Raw genomic sequence first — 8,492 nt, 5'->3', positions numbered from 1 at the left:
AGACGGTGTGAGCGGCAGCACCCACGTCACGGGCTGGCACTGCGGGGGAGGAAGCCTCTGCTGGAGGGGGAGGGGAACAACCACTACAGCGATGAAAAAAGTCATCTACAATTGTTTGAACACTTACTGTGTGCCAGGCACTGTTCTAAACGGTTTATGGGGATGACCTCATCTTGATCTTCACAATAACTCTGTGGGCTGCGCACTATTGTACTATTACCCTCATTTTATGATAGATAAACGGAGGTTCAGAGGGGTTGAATAAATTCAGGCAGGTCTCAGACAGTCATTGGTCTGCCTTCCTAGATTTGAATCCTAACTGGCCACTGGGTAGGAGTGTGGTCTTGGGCAAGTCAACCTCTCTGTGCCTTGGTTTGGTTTTCTAATCTGTTCCTAGGGAACATAGTGCCTAACTCACAAAATTTTGAGAGCATTCGATGAGATAAAGCAAGTGTGAAGGAGGCAGCTACCCAGGTCTCAGATCAGTGACAAGCACTCGGGAAGCTTCAAAATGTGTTTGATATTATTGTTGTCTTTCAAGGCATAGCTCAAATGTCACCTCTCCTGGGAAGTCTTCCAGAATATCCTCCTGCCCCAGGCAGAAGTTTTCTTCCTTTTTATTCTGCTCCTGCAGCTCCAGGTTTGTACATTTTTCAAGCTTTAAATGAGATATATGACCAGAAGGGCCTGTCCCAGGGCAGATACTTACACACACTATTTCTCCCCGTGAGTTTAGTGTTTACCTACCTAAGAGCTCTTAGAAGCCTGCTGCTGAGCCTGAGTCACTCAGGTCAGCCCAGGGCTGGGCACCAATGGGAAGGCCCCTGCTGAACGAGCCTGGGAGCCAACGCCCAGACTGGCAGGACTGGGAGGGCCCAGCCCAGCCACAGCAGTAACCCAGTGATCTGCTTCCCAAACTCCCTCCGTGACGGCCCACCCAGCACCCCAGACAGTCTCATGAGGGATTCAGATCCCTAGAACTCTCTCCCCACTTGGCCACTGTCTGGTGAGCCCTCCGACTTCCAAAGACGGAGCCTCAGTTACCCTTTCTGGGAAATGGGTCGAGCACAACTGGCCCCAAGCTTTTGAAGTGTTGCACCATCCTTATGATGGGGATGAGGGGTAATCCAGAGTTGAATCCAGAATGGTGCTAGCCCCAGGGAAGTAGTTAAAGCATGCCCCTATAATTGTTATCAGTCACCCCAGACCTCGCCAGGGGAAAGTGGTACTTGCTTTGTGAGTGCTACTTTAAGACATGTGTCCTGGCCTTTTTCCTCTAACCTAAGTGGGAGCTTTTGGCTGAAGCTTTTTATTTTAGATCTTGCAGAGACCTCAGTAAGCTACCCAGCCCCTGGAGACCTGTGATGGAACCTGAGGGGCCTGGTTCTGGGGCCACCTGGGATGCCAGCCAAACTGCCACCAACCATATCAGCCCGTCTTCCGGAGCTGAACAGGAAGTCCCATTCCCAGGCACCCCTCCCCGAACCCCCAGGGAGGATACAAAGGCCAGCCAGGCCTCTAGGGAGCCAGCCCTGTCACCTGTCTAATATCTGGCATCTGACCCTGCAATTCACCTGGGGCTATGGCCAGAGTCCCCAAACTTTCCAAATGGCCTGGCCACTTCCTGTTATCGTGAGAAGCTTTGATCCAAAACTGGCAGGGGGTTTGAGGTCTCCTAGAACAGCCTCAGCCTCTGTCAAGAGACCAAAGGGAGAAAAGTGGCCCAGAGAAGGCATGTGATCTCCTGGAGGCCACCCAGTCAGAAGGGAGGGCAAGCTCATGAGCACCCAGGCCTGGACTGTCGTGTGGGAAGGGTCTTACCTTTCTTATGGGATTATTGTCAGAATTAATTGGGACGACAATGTAAAGCACCTGGCATCATTCCTGGCACACAGTAGGTGCTCAAGAAATTAACCTCCTCCCATTCCTCTTCTGCTAAGGTCCTTAAAGACAAACCCATGACCACTGCCAACTCCCTACATGGTCTAGCACCATGCCAAGGACAAAGCGGGTGTTTCATAAAGCCTTAAGCAGGAGGAGATATTGAGCTCGGGATTTAAAAGCAGAGGTTTGAGCACCCAGCCAGCCTGGGATTGAATCCTGGCACCTACACTTAAGAGCTGGATGTTCTTGGGCAAGTGAGTTATCCACTCAGTGCCTCAGTTTCCCCATCTGTAAACTGGGGATAATAGTGCCCACCTCATAGGCTGGGTGTAAGGATGGAATATAATAAATGTCAGATGTTTACCAGCCTGGCATACAGCAAGTGCTCATGAAGTGTCACGGCCATTGCGTGACGTCTTGAACCTACCATTGTGCCTGACACTGAGCCCCACTTGGGGCAGAGCGCCAGGCACAGCCCTGAATTCCAGGGACGGATAGAGCAGCCACACTTCAGTGGCCAATGCGGCTCCGGACTCTTGAGCTTGGGGAATCTGGACGTTTGCATCCAGCTAAGAAATCTGATAGAGAGATCCCAAGATAAGGTTTCTGCCACCCTGATGGACCCCACTTTAAGGGACTGAGCCCTCCCCCTCATCTGAGATGCTGAGATGGGGCCCTGGGGGAACTCACAGACATGGAGTAGAGAGGGCTACTCATCCCAGAGCAGGGATCAGGCAGGGGTATGCTAAAGCCGCTTCCACTGGCTCATGAGGGCTGACCATGCCCCTGCCTCCCAACTCTATGTTCAGTAATGCTATGTCGAGAATTCAAATTCAACCATGAGCCTGACCAGGTGGTGGCGCAGTGGATAAAGCTTCAGACTGGGATGTGGAGGACCCAGGTTCGAAACCCTGAGGTTGCCAGCTTGAGTGCAGGCTCATCTGGTTTGAGCAAGGCTCACCAGCTTGAGCCCAAGGTCATGGGCTTGAGCAAGGGGTCACTCAGTCTGCCGTAGCCACCCCGGACAAGGCACATATGAGAAAGCAATCAATAAACAACTAAGGTGCCGCAAGAAAGAATTGATGCTCCTCATCTCTCTCCCTTCCTGTCTGTCTGTCCTTCTCTCTGTTTCTCTCTGTCTCTGTCACACACACACACATACACACACACACACACGCACACACATCAAATCAACCATGATAGGTGATTTTATACCATGGTAATTGATACGTGCTGTATTTGGGGGGGGGGGAGAATTGTTTTAACAATACACCAGTGGACACAAATTATCCTGCCCACACAACCCTCTAGACACCATTCCTGAATTCAACACCCTTAAGATTTCACTCCTATTCCCACCCCACCCCCACCTCCACCTTTTCCCTACAAGTCCCTTCTACCAGAAAAACCTTTACATTCCTTTTCCTACCTAGTTCCTTGTTTAGGTCCTACAGATACAATTGAATAAAGAGCAGGAAGGGTGAGGGGTGGGGTGAAATAACATGCAGACAACGTGACATCAAGGCAATGGAATACTATATAGCTGTTAAAAAGGAGAGTCTCAAAGACTATTTAATAAGAGGGAAAATGCAAAAAAGAAAATATACAAATCTCACATAAGTAATGGGAAAAGCACAGTATACACAACCATATGTACACCCTGATCCTGATGCCGTAAGTATATTTTTATATAAAGTACTCTTTTTTTTTAATTTTTTTTTTTTTTCTGAAGCTGGAAACGGGGAGAGACAGTCAGACAGACTCCCGCATGCGCCTGACCGGGATCCACCCGGCACGCCCACCAGGGGCGACGCTCTGCCCACCAGGGGGCGATGCTCTGCCCCTCCGGGGCGTCTCTCTGCCGCGACCAGAGCCACTCTAGCGCCCCGGGCAGAGGCCAAGAAGCCATCCCCAGCGCCCGGGCCATCTTTGCTCCAATGGAGCCTTGGCTGCAGGAGGGGAAGAGAGAGACAGAGAGGAAGGAGGGGGGGTGGAGAAGCAAATGGGCGCTTCTCCTATGTGCCCTGGCCGGGAATCGAACCCAGGTCCCCCGCATGCCAGGCCGACGCTCTACCGCTGAGCCAACCGGCCAGGGCCTAAAGTACTCTTTTTAATTGAACAAATATGTGTTGGGCACCTACTGTGTTCCCGGCAGTGGGGATACTGTGAGGCGTGGGACAGCCCTGATCTAATGAGCTCTCAGTAAAGCTAGGAAATAGATGAGAGTAACACGTAGTCAAGAGTACCCTCAGCAGGAAGGAGGAAGTGGTGTGAAGCTATAGAGCAGAGCGAGCACGGGGGAGAGCTGGAAGGCTTTCTTTGACATTATGACATGTACTTCTTTTATAATCAAAAAAAAATTTTTTTTTGCTCCATCTGGTTTTTGAAGGCACCACTGCCCTTGCTATGTAGCTCAACTCCCCACCTCCAGAAAGCCCTGGATGGCGGCTGGGAAGGCAGCGGCGATTACCCGGCAACCCCCGCCCATTGGCATTGCTCTGTGACCCTGGTCTCTCGTCCTCTTGTTCTGTGGTGATCTACACGCTCATCTTTTTTCCTAAATGTCAGGGACAATGTCTGATTCATGCCGCGCCTCCCACACCGCTTGGCACATAAGAAAAATTTAACACACACTCTGCCAGGTTTAATAGGACTTAGGTCCCGCAAGGGTTGGAATCTGGACTATGACAGTTGTCATATTCTTTTTCACTTCCCTTCTCCCCACGGTGCCTAGGATGGCAGCTTGATCACTGCCAACCTGCCACCTCCCCCTCTGTCTTCGCCCCCAAACCAGAAGGCAGGCTCCTCCTCTGGCTCCACGGACTCGTCCCTCTCTAGACCTCAGTTTCCCCTCTTGGGAAGTGGCACCATCTCTTCCGAGGCCAAGATCGGAGCAAAGTAGACCAGCCCTGGTCCAGGTTGGGGTAAGAACGATGTTCTTTGTCTTGGGAACACAAAGCCCCGTTTGTGATCGCTGGGCATGAATCTGGGCAGGGAGCCACGTGGGACAGGAGGCAGCGGTGGGCGGAGTGGGCAGGATTTCCAAAACCCCCTCCTGTGGGCTGGCTGCCGAGGAAGCAGCAAGTCCCCTCCTCCCGCGGCCTGAAGATAAAGGTGTCTGTCAGTCTACATCCCGCTTCCTCCTTCCTCAGCCCTACTCCCCAAAGTTCCTCCCGCCACTGCACGCACGCACCCCTGCCTTGGAATGGAGAAGCAGGAAGGGGGAAGTCACTGAAGCCTGAGACTTGGGGTAAGAGGGTGGGGACAGTGGATATTTCCACAGCTTGTACATTTGTGACCCAGGGCAAGGCCAGCCGAGAAGTTGTGTCCTGTCCTCCAGCAGGCCTACCCAACCCATCCCTCAGGATATGGGGACAGAGACAGGTGGGAAGCTGGGACCTCAGCCTCGGCAGTGTGGCAGGGGAGCAGCAGCGGCAGGACTTGGTGGCAGCATCCCATTTAACAGAGAGGAATGCTGAGGCCTGGGGGTGGAGTGGCTGGCCTCAGAGCTAAAGCCACAGCTCCAGACTTCTGAAGACAAGTCGTTTGTGTGGGGACCTTCTCTCCTTCCCTCTGTGGTGTGAACAGTTCCAGAGCGAGGATGGGTGGAGGGATCTCTGTGTAAACAAATACCAGGGCCCATCACTTCTCAGCCTTGTGTCCTTGGAGGAGTCACCTCAATAACTCCCTCATCTGTCACTTGTAGTACAGGTCAGGCCACTCCTGGGCCCTATCCAATCCTTACCCATCCCACCATCCTTAAATTCTGCACACCAACCTACAGACTTTGGTTCTCTTCTAGGAGGGGCCCAGCTTCCTGCCTCAGGGCCCGTGCACAAGCTGTTTTCTCTATTTGGAATACTCTCCCTCTTCTCTAATCACCTCTCCTCCTCCTTTGGGTCTGGGCTCACATATTACTTCCTCAAGGAGGCCTTCCTGCCCCCTCAGTACACTCGACCTCTCCTCCTCACCCTATCACAGTATGATGACCCATTTGCAGGACTATTTAATTCACCTGACCTCCCCATTAGCCTGCAAGCCCCATGAGAGCAGGTTTTTTTCTTACCTCTCTGCATCCTCACACAGTGCCTGGCACATAGTAGGTGCTCAATAAACATTTGCAAAAATGCACCTCTAAAACAATAGAAATTAAGAAAGGAAGGTGGCACACTGGCTTCAGGACAATGGCATCCTCTGCGAGGGAAGAAAGGAAAAGGGCCTGAGGAGGGAAGACCCAAGAAGGGCTCACCTGTATCTGGACTGTTGTACATATGAAAGCTGGCTCTATATACCCAGATGGCCTGAGTTCAAGTCCCATCTCAGACTGGACACCAAAAGCACACTCCCTAAAGGAAAAGGTGGCAAATTGGACCTCATCAAAATGTAAAACATTTCTTTGCAAAAGGCCATGTGAAGGGAATGAAAAGAGAAGCTGAAGGCTTGGAGAAAATAAATATCCAACAGGGGATTATCTGGAACATGTAGACACGCAACCAGAATGCATCGAGAAGTCTCAAAACTCACCAGTGGAGGGGGAGGGGAATCCAATTAGAACACAGGCAGCAGACATGAACAGATATTTGGATGTGGAGGAGGAGATACAGATGGCTAATAAGCACATGAGAAAATGTTCATCATCATTAGAGAAATGCAAAGTAAAACCACAGTGAAATATCACAATACACCAATCAGAATGTCTTTTAAAAAATAGGGGTAATAGCGAGGATGCAGAAAAACTAGTCACTCACACATTGCTGGTAGGAATGTAAAATGGCACAGCTACTCTGGAAGAGAATATGGCAGTTTCTTTAAAAAAAAAAAAACACTAAATATGCATTTACCATAGGACCCAGCAATTGTGCTCTAGGGCAGGGGTCGGGAACCTATGGCTCGCGAGCCAGATGTGGCTCTTTTGATGGCTGCATCTGGCTCACAGACAAATCTTTAATTTAATTTAAAAAATCTTTAATTTTTTAAAAAAATAATAACGTTAAAAATATAAAACATTCTCATGTATTACAATCCATTCATTTCCTACCGCTCATGTTCATGGTTGTGGGTGGCTGGAGCCAAACACAGCTGTCCTCCAGGACAACACCAGATTTTTATTGGATACTGTATAACATACACGGGTCATGGTATGGCTCTCACGGAATTACATTTTAAAATATGTGGCGTTTATGGCTCTCTCAGCCAAAAAGTTTCCCGACCCCTGCTCTAGGGCATCTGATATACCAGAGAAATGACAACTTATATTCACACAAAACCCAAGACCTGAATTCAGAGTGGCTTTATTCATGATAGCCCCATACTGGAAACGACCCAAATGTCCTTCAACCTGAACGGTTAAACAAATATTGCCCATCATACTGTGGAACGCTACTTAGTAATCAAAAAGAACAAACACGGATACATGTAACAATGAGGATTGCTCTCAAAGGGAATGAAGCTGAGTGAAGACAAAAAAAAAAGCCATTCTCAAAAGGTTGCATGCTATATGATTCCAATTATATAACATCCTTGTGTGACAAAACCACACAAGATGAATGGTTGCCAGGGGTTAGAGAGGGAGGGAGGGGTTGCAGCTATTAAAGGGCAGCAGGAGATCTTTGAGGTGAATGTTTCATGTCTTGACTCTGGTGATCACAAAAGTCTATGTGATTAAAGTGCACAGAACTAAATACAGTCATACAAATGAGTGCATGTGAAACCTGAATAAGGTCAGTGGGCTGTGTCAATGCCAATTTCCTGGTTGTGATAGTGTACCATCGTTGTACAAGAAGTCACCATTAGAGGACACGGGGTGGAAGAAATAGGGCAACTCTGCATTATTTCTTATCTGCAGGTGAATCCATAACAATCTCAGAATCAAAAAGTAATTCACGTAGCTACACATCTATCAGAATGACTTTTTTGAACACTGGCAACACCAACTCCTGGTGAGAAAGGATATGGACTGATCAGAATTCTCGTGCATTGCTAGTGTGAATATCAAAATGGTAAGCCACACGGCAAAACAGTTTGCAAAATGTTATACAGTTAAATGTACACTTATTATATACCCAACAATGGTACTCTGACATATTCACACAAGCGAAATGAAAGTTTATATTCACACACTCACACACACACACACACACACACACACACACACACACTGCAGGTGAATACAGGCTATTTTTATAATTGCCCAGAACTGGAAATAATTCAACTGGAGGATGAATGAACAAACCTGTACAATGCAACACTATCCAGCGGTGTAAAAGAATGTACCTTACTGATACACACATCAACATGAATGGGTTGCAAATGAATATCACTAGGTGAAAGAAGCCAGACTCGAAAGGCTGCAAAAATAAAATTTTATTTATGATTTTCTGAAAAAGGCAAAAGTATAGGGACAGAGAATATGTTGGTCAGTGGTTACCAGGGGCTGGGCTAGGGACATGTGTTGATTACAAAAGGACATGAGGACTTTTTTTGGGGGGGGGTAAGGGAAATGTTTTATATCTTGGTGGTGCATTTGCCAAAACTCACAGAACTGTAAGTAAAAAAAATATTAATTTTACTTTATGTAAATTTACCTCAATATTTTTAAATTAAAAAAA

This window comes from Saccopteryx leptura, chromosome 2, assembly GCF_036850995.1.
Source record: "Saccopteryx leptura isolate mSacLep1 chromosome 2, mSacLep1_pri_phased_curated, whole genome shotgun sequence".
NCBI lineage: Eukaryota > Metazoa > Chordata > Mammalia > Chiroptera > Emballonuridae > Saccopteryx > Saccopteryx leptura.
Note: the sequence above shows the minus strand (reverse complement) of the source record.